General features: G+C 46.3%; 1 protein-coding gene and 1 non-coding gene across 13 annotated transcripts in view; both read right to left on the minus strand.

Moving 5' to 3' along the window:
* Positions 1–18,569, minus strand: part of EPB41L2 (erythrocyte membrane protein band 4.1 like 2) — a 215,432-nt gene that overhangs the window by 177,880 nt on the left and 18,983 nt on the right. The window lies entirely within an intron of this gene.
* LOC143685375 (U6 spliceosomal RNA) lies at positions 13,804–13,910 on the minus strand. The gene has a single exon (XR_013176617.1). It is a non-coding gene; the product is annotated as a U6 spliceosomal RNA (small nuclear RNA).

The raw sequence follows: 18,569 nt of genomic DNA on the forward strand, positions 1-18,569 counted from the left end.
CAAACCCCTAACAATGCTTACATTTTCTTCTAAAAAATGTAAAGGCTGACTTTTCATCTTAAGAGTCTTTAACCCATCTAGAATGCATTTGCGTGTACAGTATGAAATGAGAAATCAATTTTTTTCTCATATGATCAACCAATGGACATAATTGCGCTGAGGGAAAGTTCACCTTTCCCTCCTGATTTATAATACCACTTCTAACACGGCAGGTTTCCTGTTATTGTTTTATATCAGGGTTTTGTTAGCCTTGAAAATTTAGTGAAAATACTTTCAATATATTTTTATTTTCTGGAAAATCAGGTGAGTTTTCTGTTTCATGGTCATATGAAAACACTTTCTTATACCAGGTTCACAGGCCTAAATAGCTATCCATGCCAAAATGGTTTTAATAGCCTTGATGTGTGGGAGTGCAAGTCTCCTCAACTTCTTTAAAATTATTCTAGCCGTTCCCAAACTCATGCTCATTTCCACATGCCTTTTGGTCCAAAGGAACCTTGTTTGGATGAATGGATTTTAACTGAAATTACAGATTTACCAGAGGGCAAATGATACTTCACCGTATCAAGTATACCCTTCTACAGACATGGAACATCTCTCAATTTATTCAGATCTTTTTTATATCCTTCAATGTTTCATAATTTATCCATAAAGTTTTACAACTTAGACTTTTTCCTAGGAAACAGAATTTTTGCTGGTATTAGGAACTGGAAATAAGATTCTCTTTATGTAGCATTTTTTAATTGGTTGTATCTTAATTCACTTAGGTTTACCACACAATATTACATAAACTACAAACAATAATTTTGATTCCCCTTATCCAATATTCATGCTCATTTCTTTTCTTGTCAAAAGTTTACTTTTTTCTTGCCAAAAGTTTGTCAGAAAGTTTACTGACAAACTTGAAGAACCACATAAACAACTACAAGTAGTAATTTTTCATTCTGAACTTAATACTGTGCTGGTATCATCATACTATTATGTATAATTCTAGGTACTATTTGGAAGCTATTATTTAGCAAGTTCGACTATGTGGTGGTCTGAGGTTGCCTGTACCCCAGAAAACCACATCTTAAATCGAATCCCTTCCTGGGGGTGAGCCCATCTCCAGAGGACCTTCTCATGGAGCCCAGTGAGGGCGGGACTCACGCCGAGTACCAGAGCCACTAGCAGTGGGATGAAAGGCCGAGCGAGAGCGGGTCAGGCAGGGACTGGGGAATTCAATCAAACGCACGAGGCCGCCCCTTGCAGGGCCAGGGCGGAGGAGCCCAGGGCCAGGGCGGAGGAGCCCAGGGCCAGGGCGGAGGAGCCCAGGGCCAGGGCAGAGGAGCCCAGGGCCAGGGTCAGGGCGGAGGAGCCCAGGGCCAGGGCGGAGGAGCCCAGGGCCAGGGCAGAGGAGCCCAGGGCCAGGGCAGAGGAGCCCAGGGCCAGGGTCAGGGCGGAGGAGCCTAGGGAAAGGGTGGAGGAGCCCAAGGCCGGGGTCAGGGCGGAGGAGCCCAGGGCCGAGGCCTCAGGCCAGTTCCGGGAGAGAGCACAGCAGACCGTGCGCTGAGGGACAACTTCTTCAGGCTCAAAACCATGAGCAAAACCCCCATGCCTCACCCGACTCAATTCCTGGCTGGCGCTTGACACCGTAGGAAGCTAAAGCAGAGAATCACTGCATTCCTAGTTTAATCAGCATCTTCATGAATAAGCAGCATTGGAATTTCATGAAATAACTTATCAGTATACTAATTACACGTAATAATTACTTTCTTTCAGTTAGCAATGTGATCAATTCTATTGCTAGAGAATAAAATGGTGTACTATTTCTACATTCTAAAATGAATTCCATTTGGCTCTAACGGGCTTTTCTTTTTCAGCTTCACGAGGCCCTAACACACATTCATTAGTAGCCTTGGCCTGTAATTTCATTTTATTTTTTTTCACTATTCTGGTCAGGATTTGCTAGGGTTTTGTTAGCTTTGAAAATTCAGTAAAAATACTTACGATATACTTTTATTTTCTGGAACATTAGGGGAGTTTTCTGTTCCATGGTCATATGAAAACACTTTCTCATATTCTATGCCCAGCAACCTCTCATATTTTTCAATGTTTTCCATGGTTATTAGTTTCCAAGATTTTCTGGTTCTTTTTGAGGAAAACTTATCATTTATATTTCACTAGGAATGTTTCTACTTCGTTGATATTTTCAAATTTATTACCATAGTGATACATACAACAATTCTAATGCCTTCTAATCTAGGGCTATAAACTTTTTCTCAGTCTCTTTTCCTAGATAAAATAACTAAAGGTTTATCCTTCTTTGGGTGACTTCCCACACCACTCCCCTCAGAAAGTCAGCTCTTGCGTTTTATCTTATCCAATCAGTTTTTGATCATGCCATAACTTATTCCCTCTGCCTTATTACTTGGGTTACTTCCTGGTTCTTTTTCTAAAGTTTTAAATGGAATCCTCAGTTCATTTCATGTAAACTTTTTTCATTTAATGTGACAGTAATTTAAAGTCTTTGAGTATAGCTCATGCAGCCTCTCTCAAATTTTGCTATGTTGTGTTCTCATTGTTCTATGTTCTAATAGTCTATAATTCCAGATTTTACATTCTCCTTGACCTGAAGTGGCTGCTTCTCCCTATCCACAGTTTACTCACATTCCAAGACAGCACTGCCCTGGCATTACCTACAGTTGACTGAAATAACAGCAAAAAGATCAACTGATTAATACTCTACGCTAAACACCCACAGCGCATTTGCTAAGAGACACACTCAACAACTCAGGCAGGTGGAGCAGGCTGTCCCCAGAAACCGGAATCTAGGCCGGTGAGTCGAGGGCGGAAAGGGACCCCGTGACCCGGCTCTGTGGCACCCAGTGTGCTCCGTGCCCACGGGGCTGGCCTCCCAGCCGCTCTTCCTCACTGGTTCCCTGGCCCTACAGCGCTCTGCTAACAGCTCACACCAGAGAACGCCAGTTCAGCAAGCTTCATTCCCTGACTGCAGGACTTCCTACGCTATCACCCATGTATGAGATATTTACACACACACACACACACACACACACACACACACACACACACCCTGGTGACTTGATCTATTAGAGAGTATGAAGAGGCTCAAAGGCCACAGTCCAGCACCCTCTCGGCACCACCTGGCTGGCTGACTTCCCTGCGGGCAGTCCGCGTCCATCCCGAACTGGACGCGGTCCACAGAGGCAGGGGAGAAGCGAGGTATAAGCCTGTGTCTTCACAGCGCAGGAAACCCATCACCAAACGATACAGCAGAGCTCTTACCCAGCCACCCAGAGGACACCAATGGCCCCCAGGGAACCAAGACTAGGGGCACGACGACTAAAATGGTGACTTGAAAGTGCTGTCAGCTAAGGAAGAAATCCAGAGGGAAAGCGCAGGTGGTCGGACTGAGCCCAGCACCTGCGCTTCTGGCAAGAGCAGTGCGAGTGCAAGGGTGCTGAGGGCAGGGGCGAGACGGGGACCGATTCCCCTCGCTGATGCTGCCTGAACAAAACCGCACCCAGCCCAGGAACCCGGGGAGAGGAGACAGGAAAATGAGAGCGAACCACTCCTAACACGCCCGTCACTGCCCTCAGCCTCTGGCCCTGGCTCCAAGCACGGAAAAGCCGCGTGCATGTTGGCCGGCCGGGTCGGCGTGCATGCCACTCCCCCCAGTGAGCTGTAACTCGCTCTTCGGTCTCCTGTAAAGGTGCGTTACTGAGTTCTGGGTCTGGTTTTCTTGTTTTCTTGCCTGGCAGTGCTCCCAAGCCCGCCCTGGACACAGACTGAAACGAGTCTGCATCTGGGTCTGGGCAGCGGAGGCTCAGAGCCGAGGTACGGGGGCTGGACAGACAGATCCATGAGGGGAGCCCCCAGAGCAGCGCCCCCTGCCCCTGTGCAGCCCCTCTCCCCGGGCCGCACCCCCGAGGCCTCTCACCCAGCTATCCTGGGCATCACCCCACTTTGGATTCCTCGTTTAAATGCTACTTCCACGTGCCCCAACCCAGCTGGGGTCCTGCTGCCTTAGGGACACAGGACACCCTCCCGTCGCTGCAGCGCAGCCTCTGGAGCCGGTTCGCTGGCGAGGGCCCCGCCCTTGCGGCCCCTTCCCTCCACCCTTCCACGCCGGTTCCAGCCTACCCACCAGTTCCACACGCCTCCCACACTGAGAGCCCCTCCACGTGCCACACACACACTCTGGGTGTGACGTTATCTACTTGGCTCATCTCCCGCACGTCTGAGCTCACGCACATCTCTGACCACACTCAAGCCTCACTCCAAGTGCACAGCCTAAGACGAGCAGCACCTAACACACTTTCCCAATGAACACAAATTACATACTAATAATCAAATACAAGAGTAAATTTCCTATTTAGGGTTGGGCTAGGGCTCTCCTCTTTTGGAAAGCCAGAACCATTAAGTATAGCTGATTCTTTTAAATCTAAAATACGCTTGGTGCTTGCAGCAAGGCTACAATGCAGCCTCCCGCCCAGCACGCATCCCCACGCAGGCACACATTTCAACACGCGACAGCTAACAAGAAGGCACAGAGCTCCCTCGCACAGCCGGCCAGGGCCCGCGAGGCGGCTCAGGTCCCCATGGAGTGCTGCGGCCCGTCCAGCCGGCCGCTGCCCAGAAAGTCCCACAACTACCCACCACTTCACTACCTGCAGAGGCCCGACGGGCAGGAATTCAGGGCCAGCGTGAGTACCACCCCTGAAGGATGGCACTCCTTGAGCCACGAGTCACCGCAGCAGGCTGGCCTCGCGCTGAAACGTCCACAGACATACTATCAGCAAAAACTAATTACTCAGGGGGCAGGGGTGAAGTCCTCTCCCAATGCCCATCACAAGATACGGAGGTCACGGATGTCGGCAACGTGCTCTATTTGCAGTAAACTGAAGGCCCTTCCATCCTAATTCAGCTTTCATGCACTATAGGATTCAACTCTTCCAGCATCACATAAGGAAACATTTTGAGAAATGGTGAGAACTTCTCATTAATAACAGTTTACAAGCGTTACGTATGTATGCAACTTCCTATGCAAAAACAGCAATAACTTAAATTTAAGCTAATTCCCAAATTGGAAAAACTGTAACTTACTAAACCAAAAAAAAGTTCATTCATCCAATCAACCAAAATGTACCGAATTTCTTAGGTAGGCACTGATGACTGTGAAATTAAAAAATTAAATAAATTTTTAAAAAAAGAGTTGTGCAAAAGTATTTATTCACATTTCCAAAAAGTTTTGCAATATTCCAAGGTCAATCCGACTTTCTGCTGATTCCCAATTTTAAATAACTTATTCAAAAGTGTAAGGATTTCCAAGGAAGGCAAAGAGAAAATTTTTCATAACTTCAATCATAAGTGCCTAAGCAAAATTGAAAATATCCATCATGTAGCATAGGTATTTTGTGCCTGCAAAGATAATTCCGTAACATCTGACAAAACCTGTTACGGGCAAACCAAAAGCCAGCATAATACGCTTTTATAAAAGTAGGTATCTGCATATAAAGGTTGACAGCTGTAATTCATGGAGTGGTTTTGCACTTTCTTACTGCTGGGGCAAAGCTACGAACCACCAACTAGCATGACCAGCGGTCCACAGCCCCAGGGTCCCTGATGCCTTCTGACCAATACTGTCTCATAAAGGGAAAATGCTCAGGCCCCTTCAGAAGGCATTAAAGCACACCAGCCCTTTGTGGCAGGGACCCAAAGAGTGCCCTGGTCTGCGTAGAGAAGACGCGCTGAGAAGAGGCGTAGAGAAGACCGGGACACGCTGTTCGTCACAAACGGCTCGGGCCACACCTCCACGTGACTTTGCTCTCCAGGGAATGAAGCAGTGAGGTAAAATTATCCCAGGGTCTAATGCCTAGGACACAGCAGATAAACAAGGCATGGACTCTAACTGCTTTATTATGTTACAAGGGAAAATGGCCCTTATAAATGTACGAGCAAATCCTTAAATCTGACCCGACAGCTTAAACACTAGAACACGACATCATCTAAGCACCCGTGGCCCTCAGATAACAGGACTTTTCACGTCTCCATAACCAGAAGAGAAGCAGGCCACGCAGTCTCTGAATCACAGGCCCAGATCACCCCAATCTGACAGTCAGCTGTACCCGTTTGGAGAAAGTTCTTCAGGGGGCCTCACCTACTAGGAATAAATACACACTCACGTATGCATGTGTTTCCCTTCATCCACCCACACTCGGGTAAGGAGACAGTTCACACACTTCACCAATTGTTAAAGGCCTGTTTCCAACCCCGAAATACCCTCTCCTGCCACTACCCCTGGCGTGTCCAGTGCCCCACACGTGCCTCCATCCAGCGTCTGTGACCTGCCTGGTGACCAAGCACAGGCCCCCACGGTGCCTGCTCGACTCAGCTGGACAGGGCCCCAATTTAAACCCAAAAAAGGCCACTTTAAAGGTATCACAAGTTTCTCTCTGGGAATGTTAGTAACCAACTGCTTTTATCCAACAGTAAACATTTCAAATGTCCCATCTTACAATCAGTATAATCATTATTGATATTAACAGAACATACTAAAGGGTAATAAAAATCTAAAATATCCCATATTTACATATGCATCTGCTTTCCAAAACTGGGGTAACATAAGGCTTTGTCTCCTAACTCCATCAACTAAAAGCTGAGAGAATAGCAGAGTATTAGACAAAGGCACAGTGCTAAATACCTGGAGGAACCTTCAAAAAGGTTAAATGATTGAACTGCTTAAGAATTTAACTCATAGAGATCGACCTAAATGTCCATCTTAGACCAACAGTTAGAAAAGGGAAGACAGAAAAAACCTACAATAACTTAAAAGAAAAAAAAAAAGGCATAACAGAGTAGGCTACTTAAGTGGTAATAACGGATAAAAAACATGCCACAGACAAAGCGGACCAGGTACCCAAATGGCTACAAAATAATCAAACTTCCAGGCAGTAAATTCAATAGGTCTGTGCCAGTAAGGAGGCTGAAAGACGACATGTTCTAAGTATTAGAATTATCTTATTTTTGTAACCGGAAGTTTTACTATTTATTAAATACAACTCTTGGCCAACGTTACAGTTCAAACCTTCCCAATTTCCTTATTCAATTCTTCTGTTATGTGAATTGTCACAAGAAAGAAAAGAACTTATAAATACCAGCTGAAAATTCAGCAGAATTATAAACATTTACAATTGAAGAAATAATCCATGCATTAGCTATTAATTAATTTGCTCAAAAGTAAGTAAGGAAATTATGCTTAGGAAAACTATTTTCCAGGATTTTGACCATAAAGTTCTTATATGTTTTCTATCTTAAGCTCTCTCCAATTCTAAAGGCAATATTAGAGAAATGAGAACTACAAAAAACTTGTTATTTTAAAGTTTACATTGGTAGAAGGCATTTCCTTCTTTAAATCCCATGCTATGAGCTAGGAAGAAGAGGCATGGCCACACGTGGCAAAGGACACTTGCTCCAAAGAAAACAGCGTGGGAAAGGGGAGAGAAAGAGGCATCTCTTCAAATCACAGCAGATTCCAAGACGACCTCAATTCTAAGAGTGGCGTATCTAAGAGCACTTTTGAAGAGAAAACCACTCGGAGAAGCGCTCACCAGACAAGGCCATGCAGCAGTGAGATTCCTGCACAACACCGCATCACGAATCACAGAAAAGCTAAAGCCGTAGGACAAAGTAATGGAGTCCTGCTTAACGTAAACTATCTCTTGACTTGTTTGGTTGAACACATCACTTATTCTCCATCTCAAGATACTGAGAGCATTCATTTTTTATAGATTACTAAAATGTCCTGCAAATATATATTTCATAGATGACCCTACGGCTCTTAATTCAAGGTGAAGAGGAGTAAGGAGAGACAAGGGCCTCATTCCCACACCCTATTTAGTGAAGAATAAGCTGACAGGAGATCCTATGGTGGTTATTTCAAAAGAACAAAGATGACTAAGCTCAAATCCTGAAAGAATGGAAAATCAATATGTCTAAACAGCTGAAGGGTTTCACTTCCCATTGACATAAGAGACAAAAGAGTCTTCACACCTAACTGCCCGCCCACAAAAGGATAATCCTTCACATACCAGCACCCACAAAAACGGTATGTGCAGTGTAAGCACCTCACAAGCTCAGGAAGCAGAGCTCAAGATGCTGCTTGAGGAAAGCACTAGGCTCTCAGTTAAAACGACCGACTTCTCTGCTTCGAGGCAGAGTCAGGACTCCATAAAGGACAGACCGTATACAGCAGACGACACACAAGGTCATCCCAGACAAAAGGTGACAGGGCGGGGGCAGGATCAGCTCCAGGTAGAGAGGCCTGAGTAAAATGCCTCCTGCTGACCTGATCTCCGGAGAGGTGGTCCCTCTAAGCCGGTGCCTTACTTCCACAGTGTGCATAACAACACCTACCCCTTTGTGGAGGGGAGGAAAAATGACTCAGGAACGTGTGCCTAGCACAGAGGGAGGTCATCAATGTCACTGTTAACTACTACAACAGAAAGCAGAGAACCTGCCAGGATAAGACACCTCACCAAAGTTCAGAGGCCAGGTGGGCCCAGACCCTCTAACTGGTGGGCAGTGGTTTCAGAGAACAGCAGAATCTAAGCTTTACCTTAAAGGAGAAAGGTTTTGGGAAAAGGCAGCAGAACCCTGCGGTATAAGCTGAGTCTGAGGGGAGCGGTGGAGGCGGTCAGTGGCCAGGCCTTGGCTACGGGTCCCAGCACGCTCACCGTGAACAGAAAGGCCGACTGAGGTCACTGCTGCGACCTTCCAGATCTAACGCCCTGTGACCCGGGAACCAACGGGCAAAGCGAAAGGAGGAAGGGGTCCTGGGCACAGCCGATGGAATGGCCTTAGAAATTCAGAAACGTACGGCTGTACCCAAGGCCGAGAAGAGCCTGCGGCCAGACCGCAGGCCCCAGGTAGAGAGGCCGAGCAGGACTGTGGACTCTGACCTCCCGATGGGTGTAAGGGAGCAGGTGGAGGTCACCAGCAAAGCAGCACCATGAGGAAGACCACGACAAAGTAACGGCGTCCGCAGGGCAGAGTGGAGGTGGGAAGGGCAGTCAGTGCGAAGAAGACCGTGAGAGCTGCAGACCTGGAAGAAGCAGTGCTGTGGTTTCTGGAGGAGCTGACACTGGAGACTTGAGGAGGCTTTTCTAACCAGTGTTTGTACGCAGCCAGAAGGCGGGCAGGAGCCCAGGGATTTGTACATCTGCACGGCTGCCATGGCGCATCCCACTGCCCTCTGGTTCGTCGGCTCCTCACGTAATTGGCAACCTGCCGAGCGGCCCAGACGTTTTTGTAAACTCTCGCAGAGACTCTAATGTATAACCAGGCTGAGAACCCCCGTCTGGACAGAGGGGGGAAAGACAGAACACCAAGGGGCTAATTCAGAGAAACCCTGAGCAGGCTGGGCTGGTGATCAGGCCGTAGGGCACGGAGGGCAGGAGGCTACTCAGCCCTCTCCCAGAGACTGACGGGGAGGGAAGGGTGGGCGCGTCAGCTCTGGGCAAGAGCAGGGTGCGGGGCTGGTCATCTCCAGCTTCTCCACTCGAGCTTTCAAGTTCAACTAGCTCCACATTACTATTAGCACATAGGAAATTTCCGTGAACAAAATGGTCACCAATGTCAATCAGTTCATTCATTTATTCCAAAACAAGCAAAGAATTTTAACAGTCCAAAATGTATTAAAAATGTTATTCCATTTACTGGTTTTCAATCATTTCACTGCCATCTATTCAACGCTCACCATGTGTCAGTTACTGAGAACATACAAATAAGTGAAATAAGACTGCCATTCTGGAGAACTCACACAGTGGGAAAACTGACATTTCTTAGATTTTAAATTCAATCTGAAACGTGCCATTAAATATATCGGGACTCTGAGAACAGGCATGAACTCTACTTGTGGGAATTAGTGAGGTCACAGAAAGCTAACACATGAGTTGTGTCTTGGAGGCTAATACTCACAGGGTCAAACAAGAATTGGCAATGAAACACATAACCGCTTATCATTTAAAAGGAAACTGAAGAAAATCAGCCTCAACCATTCATTACAATTTTCTGTTTTCAAAAGTGTTATATATCTTTATTCTTTGAAAGGTAGAAACATCCAAGGGCTATATTCAAGAAAAAAAAATCTCCATTAATTTCCAGTAGACATTTCAGGGAACAGTTATAGCTTTATTTTATTCAGCAATATATCCTTCAAAAGTATTACTTATATAGCATGCATCCACGCACGCATGCGCACACATGAAAACACACACACAGAATATACATAACAGCGTATGTCATAGTTAAATATGCTCAGGAGGAAGAGGTGTGAGAGATCTTTGTTTTGATATTTCTAGTTCACCAGAGCCTGATTTATTTTTCCTTAAGCGATTTTATCACATTTATTTCCTATAACTCAAATTCTTTGTACAGTAATACCAGAATTAAATACCTTTCTAAACACATACACTGGTATTTCTTATACAAGAGACACCAAGACTCGATGGTGAGAAAGCTGTGTTACATGGGACAATTCATTATAAATTTAATTGCACTAATTCACAATTCATTAATATCATGAATGGGAAAGAAATGACACATCAAATTCTTTCAGTTGCTGTCACCATCTGGAAAATTCACAGAATGACCTTTATTTACTAGATATGACAGTGTTCACTGTCTCTGCAGCTAATGCAATTTCACATTTTTAGAGTGATAGCTCTTAAAAAAAAAAGTAATGGTCATCTTACAAAAATTAACTTATAAAGCTATTTCATAAGCCAACCATGCCCAACACTGAAAAGGAATATTTCAAACTAAAATACAGTGTAATCTTTTATTTACTCCAAAACTTAAAGCCTTAGTGAGTAACACAGAATTCCATAGCAAGTCTTTCTATTCTTACAGGAAAATGGTTTTCCAAGGCACAATATTTTGTTTTTATTAGTAAGGCATGCAGCTGTATTATTTGTACTTGTGCCCAACATTCAGTACATGTTCAAATTACTTTTAAAAAATGGTAATTCATATCTAAGACTAAACAAACATTTCACAATAATGACAACTGGGGCATAAGTATAAAACTGAGCTACATTTATCCTAGAAAAGAATGCCTAAATTGAAAATAACTTTGCTTATAGGATGACCATTATACACACTGAACTCTAACAAACATGATTTTTTAAATGTCAGATAATGACTTCCCAGAGATTTGGCAACATGACAAGTATTATGATGTTATTCCATTACAAAGCAGCTCTTCACGCTTTCAGTTATGCTAAACTCTTGATGAAACCTCATCTGTCCACTGAAATCAGAGGAAATACACTGCACAGGAAACGAGGCTGCAGCTTATTGATCCAGCAGTACCAGGCTGACTTTCTCCCTGCGGAATGTTTAGGCAGGTTATGTCGGAATAAAAGGCAAAGGTTAGGATGCAAACCCCTTCTCGTTTCCTGAGGATGGGCTCCATAACTGTGAAACCTGCATCTCCAAACGTACAGACCCCTTTCACCAAGGCCCAGGTACTATCAGAACAGGAAGAGAGTAACAAAGACGCTGCTCAAGACAAAACTCAACAAATACAACTCAAGTATTCTGCTCCAGTAAGAACCAAACAGTAAAGAATTTTAAAGATCACAGACCATTAGCTGAGAAGCGGCTTAGAGCTCGCAACATCACCTTGCTTTTCCAGAGGCCGATCTCTCGGGCCTTGGTATGGAGATTTTATAGGACGTAGCACTCTTCCATAGTGCAGATGCGTTCTGTGCTTGCTTAGCGGAGACTCTATCCCACTCTCCAAAGGAAATGCTACTGCCTTTAAATGAACACATCCCTTCATTTTAAAGTCTGACAGGGTCATGCCAAAAGGACATGAGTGGGTGGGCCACGGTGGCTCAGCAGGCAAGAATGCTTGCCTGCCATGCCAGAGGACCCGGGTTCGATTCCCGGTGCCTGCCCATGTATAAACAAAAAAGGACATGAGTGCCACTTGAAAGGGGGCTCCCTCTGGCCAAAGTCTGGACAATCTGAACATCAAAAAGAAGGACTTACAATTGACAGAAATACACTGAACATATAAAAATACGTAAATCAATAATTATACTCAGAAAAGGAATGACAAACAATGTAAGTATTTTAACAATAGTTTATCCTCAAATCTGGTAAAGGGATAAATTAAGCATTCATCCTGCGTTTCAAATAAGAAACTGTACACTTCAACAGTGAAAAGCAAAAGCTATTTTTCAGAAAAACAGAAAATTTCCTGCCAATAAAATTAGAGGAATTAAAAATTAAATTGTACAGAATTTTAAATACAATTTTTTGGGGGGTGTGCATGGTCCAGGAATCGAACCTGCATGTCCTGCATGCAAGGCGCGCGCTCTAGCACAGAGCCCCTGTGCCCCCTAAACACAGTTTTAAATCCCATTTATCACCATGTTGCCACTTCTAAGGCAACGGATTCAGGAAAGGTTCATGGACGGACACGAACATTAACAGGTAAAAGACCGATAAAAAGCAGATATTTGCATGGTGTGAACCCTTCCCCCTCACAGGCCACACGGGAAAACAATCCACCGTGGCAGACCTGGGGGCACCTCTGTGCCCTGAACTCCCAGTGCAGTAACTGCTCCTGACAGCGCAGCACGAGGCAAACACTCTGCTCATTAAATACTCCTGCCAACAACCGTACACAATCAAGTCTTTAAATCTAAATCTAGTTTAAAGGAAATTCAGAGACTAGATAGACAAGTCAACCACCACCTCAAGATAATCAGACAAGCCCAGAAGGGGAGAAGCGGCCGGGCGTCAGACGGCATCTTCCATCCTCTGGGGCATCGTGTCATGAAAAGGAGAGGCAAAGAGTGAGTTCAGGGCATCAGAGACTGCGTGACATCCCCGTGACTGAACGCAGTGTGCGTCCTTGACAGGCTCCGGGTCTGTTAAAAGAGCTGTAAGAGTTCTCATGGAGATGCTGGGGAAACTCCAACACAGACTGGGAATCAGATGGCATTAGACAGTCACAACCAACTGGTAGGCACAGCAGTGCTCTGGTGTGTGGGAAACTGCTCACATTTTTCACAAATATGTAATAAAGAACTTAGGGCTAAAATGTCATAAGTCCATAATTTATTTAAAATTACTTCAGGAAAAAAAAATGGGAAAAGTTTACAATAGTTAAAAAAAAGGGACCCCATATGAAACCCTGTATCTAGGGGTCCCTCACTAATGGCTGCTAAAAGGCCTGGGTAAAAACCTGATAGGAAACATCCTAACGGATGGACCAGTGAGGCTGAAAACACCTGCCCTCCACTGACCCATTCTCACTTCAATAGGGCCGCGCAGGAGCCAAGTCTGGTGAAATGTGACAATAAACACCAACCAAAACCCAGGAAGGACGTGTCCTCCTCTCCCCTCCCTCCAAAAAGACCCCTGCCCCGAGCCCGACCAAGCCTACCAGTTCACAAGAAACCCAGGAGACAGAGAAGCTAAGTGCTATCCCAGGAGCGCAATCAGAGTCCAGAGCGGGGAACTCTGCAGGCAGACGACACGGTGTGGTCAACATCAAGTGAGAAGACCAGGAGGGGAAGCTAGGCGTTAGGACGCAGAAGAGGCACGCCAGCCAAAGGGAACACGCGGTCCCAGCTGCACCCAGCCTGGATAAACCATCTGTACAGACGTTCATCAAACAACCAGGGAAAGGCAAACACTCTCGATATTTGAAGATATTAAGGAAACACTCAGTGTTTTAGATGTGAAAACGGTACTGTGGCTTTATTTTTTAGTTTGTTTTTTTTTCCCAATATGGAAGACTTCATCAATTTGGGTGTCATCCTAGCTCAGGGGCCGTGCTAATCTTCTCCGCATCATTCCAATTTTAGCGTACGTGCTGCCGAAGCGAGCACTGTGGCTTTGCTTGAAAAAGCCCTCGCCGGCAACGAACGCACAGAGCAGCCAACATCCTACAACAGGCAGCGTGAGCAAGGAGGGTGGGCTGGAGGGGTGAGGGAGCCGGCCACCTCCATGGAGGAGCAGGGTGTCTTAGTGGACCACATCTTACAGCTTCCATTACTAAACGACAAACACAACTACAACTACGAAGGCAGGGAACAGGGCCTATTTACAAAATTCCTCACCTCACCCAGACTCTCCCCCACCTACTACCTACAAAAATGAACACCAACCAAAATTAAATTAGCAAAAGATCTGCCAGTACTGACCAACGAAACAGAAAACATGTTAACACCATGTCATAAACCCAAGAACAAATGAAGATTCTGCGATTGCAGCCGCTTCTCACTTCCCAGAAAACCTTCTAAAGGTCGGGGAGCAGGGGGACGATGGGTGCTCATTATACTACCTTCTCTATATGGCATTTGAAAATTTTCATAATAAAATTTAAAAAACACTAAATATTCTTCAAAGTATCACTACAGAACACACCAATCTGATTTCCCACATGCATCAGCTGCTTCCTCACTTTTCATTTCCCCACACGTATTTGTTACCTTCTCTACTGCCATCTTCCCACTTTCATCTTAATTCCAACTGCCAAGGAAGAAGGGGGAAAAGTAGTTACTAACACCACTGCTTACTGGGTGGGAAACTTCACTAACAGAACTGAAATGCTTCTATTATCATACTACAAAAATCAAGACTGATTTTACTGTAAAATGTTTCATTTAGCTGAAAAATTGGTTTGTGGTCTGTAGAAATCACTAAAGCAGCTGCTTTCTCCCTTTGTTTTTTGGAAGTGAAGTTGGACTAAAACGCTTATGTAATTTGTATTTAGATGTAGCGTTTGAAGGGGATTATTATCTTCCCAAATTTCTAAGTGCTTCCATTTGTTTTCATAGGAAATTCGGCTTAGGATGATTTCAGAAAATGAACTAAAAAATCCAACTGTCTTTTTGATTAGCTTTGGTGTAGCCCTTGAATGGTTTAGGAAAACACAGAACCGACGAAGTAAGGTGTGTGGGGGGGGGGTGACCTGAAGCTGAGGAAATGCTCCTTATGGAGCCCCCAGCAGACAGGAGACACAGGGGACCGAGGAACATGCCAAACAGCACCACAGGGGCGAAGTCAGCAAAACACAAACTGGAAAACGCTAGAAGGCAAACAACCCAACCCCTTCAAAGAAATAAACCGGAAGGATAAATAGGAGAGAGACAGTAGGAACCTGTAGTAAAGAGAACAGAAGTATCACTAACCGCAATGTGTACACCTGATTTGCATCCTGACTCAAAAACTGAGAAAAAAAGACAACTGGAAAAGTGAACAGTGCATATCTCACGACATTACGGAAAAGTGAACAGTGCATATCTCACGACATTACGGACTCACTGTTAACAAGGCTTGTGGCTGACTCGTTAACAAAGCCGTCGTGGCTGCTGAGAGCCTTATTTTCCAGAGACACACCCTGTGACACTTACGAGGGCCCCGGGATTTGCTTCAAGCTCACACAGCGGGGGCTGAATGAAAGCGGTAAGAAAACAAGCCTGGGCACGCACTGATGACCGCTAGGGCCAAGGGACGGAGTGTGGCGGGAAAGGGAGTCACTACACTGTTCAGTTTACTTTTGTACATATTTGCAACTTACCAAAATGAAGCTTTTTTGTAAAAACAATTTGAAGAGTATGTAGAGTTTTATTAAGTTGCATTTAAACAACTCTGTCTATAAGATGATTAAGTTCAGCAGGCAGGGACTGGAGAAATGGGTCACCTCTTCAGAGACCTCTGGCCAAATCTCCAGACTCCAAACCAGAGGTCTTTCATGTCCCATGCACCAGAGAATACGAGATTTACCTTTATTCAGCCACAAACTCACCCTGTGGCCTTATACAAGTCACCTCCTTTCCATGGGGTCAATTTCATTTTCTGTAAAATGGGCGCATAGAATTAAATTACTTCTAAGTTCCCTCATACCTCTAACACCCCCCCTTCTATTAAGCCATTCACCACACATCTCTCTGTTTACTCAAGGTTGGACAGCACCTCCGACAGCCCTCGCAGCACTCACTATGGGACGGCACCACTGAGCAGGTCCGGAAGGAGCGTGCTGAGGGCCGCAGGCAGCTTCCACGCCCCATCCTGAGGCTGCGCAGCCCCCTTCACCCAACAAGGAAACACTGTCTGTCGGGGGGAGGGTGACTTCTGGGCTGGGTTATAGGAAGCCCTGTGCTTTCCTCCTGGGCCTGATGGTCACTCCCTGAGGGGGTCAGCGGCCACACTGTGGGTCACTCAAGCAGTCCAGGATGAGCTCGCAGGGAGAGGTACTGAGCAGACTGTCCGCGGCCACCACCAGCCTCCTCCTATGCAGGCAAGCTGGCCTGGGAGCCAACCTGCTGGCCCTGGCCACTTCAGGGCTGCGTCCAAATGAGAAACTCGGCATCAGGACCACCAGGCAAGGCCACTCAGGAAATCCCGACCCATACAAACTGTGATAACAAATGCTCATTGTGGATTAGCTTTGGAGTAATTTGTTACACAGCATTAGAGACCTAATACAGCCTCTTAAAAAAAACTACATGATTCATATGCTATGAAATTAGAAATTCTGATAAAGGTAATAATAGCAATAGGATTGTTATATATTTTTATTATTCTAAACGCTCAAGTGCTTTCAAACAAATATCTACCACTTGTCATGAGGGCTGTATACGGTAAGCAGGAACCGTGAGAGTGAAGCCCTTTTCCAGCTGCCTGGCACATTTGCCTTTTGGTTTTAAATTCCAATAGATTTGGGCAGACACGCTCAGGCTGTGGCAGGCGGCCCGTCGTCCCTCTTTGCACTGCTGTCTGTAGTGGGGAAGTCACACCCACCCGGCCTGCCCTGCGGTGGGAGAGCGCTGTGGGCAGCGGGTCCCGCCTGCTCACCATCTCTGCCCCTGCCCAGCAGCCCCTCTCGCTCTCCTCGGACCACACTGGCTTCCCAGCTATTTAAGCTATTTCTGTTTACAAAACTAGAGTCTAGTAAGCAGTCCTGGACTACAGGTAGATTAAGAAGAAAGAGAAAGGGCTTTCTTATTAATCTAGAAAATGGAACATTAAAATGAGATCAACGAACAATGGAAATGTTTGACTTTAAAAAGTCAGATGGTTAGAAATATTTTTAAATAATGGCAAATTCAGAATAAATCATTTTTCATCTTTAAATAACTTTAATCCATTTGGTTTCAGCAGGTCACAAAGTGGGAACCGTAAAGCCTTAGCCCTGGACGCAACCTTGGTGGTCAGTGTCCCACGTGGCGCCCAGCGACCTGTTCCCGCCTCCCAGCCTTGGGCCTGGGGGCCCCCGACCCTGGGAGAGCACCCCTCACGGCAGCCCACCACGCTCCACTTGCTCCAAGTCCACAGGTTCGCTTACCAAACAGGAAGCGTCCCCGTCCCAATACTGAAAACAAGTCAGCAAATTGCTGAGTGGCATTTTTCTCAGTATTAATAAACAGAGAAGAAAGTCTCCGAGCACGCTGCACAGGGTAAATCTAAGTCACCCGTAAAACCGTTTGTGCTGTTCCCTCCACAGGACAGCAGGGTGCTGCCCGCAGCCGCCCACACAACCCGTGGGCCTCCCCAGGGGCCCTGACGCCCTCCCCAGCACGGCTGCTAACAAGCCACTGTGTCACCGAACCTCTGCTCTCACCCTGTGCCATGTCTCTGTCCTGAACCGGCCCCCTTTGCGGGGCGCTGGGCCCCATATCCTCCGGCTGCGTGGGGACAACACCTCTCCTGTCCCCGGTCCCTAACCCCCGTCGGACTCCAGCCTGGGGGAGTCCAGCCCCCGTAGAGCTGGGCTGAGCACCCTTCCACGGACAGGCACTGCCGCTGTGCCTGCTTCCACTCACCTCCACTCAACACAAACAGATGCAGGGCACGCTGCAAACCCTTCCAGTTCAGACAAAACCTTTTGTCTAAAAATGAACAAAACAGTCCTTGTCAACCCGGAGTAATGGATTACAGCCCCCGTTCTGCAGGAAATACTCACACACTCCTTTAAAAACTCCCTCTGAGATACGCACAGGTATTCTTCTAAGACACACAAGGACCGGTGCTCAGGAGACCCGGCCTGGAGAGAGGCGGGTGCTGACCACAACGATGGAGTCCCGGGAGGGCTGTGGACCAAGGTCGCGACAGAGGCTGACCCACCGGGCGGGCAGAGGAAAGGGGCCTGCAAGGGCAGAAGGCAGAGCAAGGGGCCCTGACCGGTCAGGAGGGCATTCCACAGACCACGTGGACGGAGCGCCGACAACACGGAAAACGGCAGAGGGACCCGGACCACCGATTCCTCGCCAGGAGCGCCAGGCCCCGGGAGACCACATGCCTTCGGGGAGAGCTGAGGCACGAAGGCACCCACTCCTCTCCAGAGACGCTCCACTCGGAAAGAAGGCCAAGGCGTCACAGACGGTTTCAGAAACTACCCCATCCTAACCTCAATTTCTACTGTGCTCTTTCAAGGAGCTTATAATCAAGTGGACCTGTTTCTACAAATGCCATCTCGTTTATTTCAACCCCTCTTGTAGCTAACAAGATGATTTGCACATAACTTTTTAGGTTTCCCTACAAAC

The sequence above is a fragment of the Tamandua tetradactyla genome, chromosome 5 (genome assembly GCF_023851605.1).
Source record: "Tamandua tetradactyla isolate mTamTet1 chromosome 5, mTamTet1.pri, whole genome shotgun sequence".
NCBI classification, from domain to species: domain Eukaryota; kingdom Metazoa; phylum Chordata; class Mammalia; order Pilosa; family Myrmecophagidae; genus Tamandua; species Tamandua tetradactyla.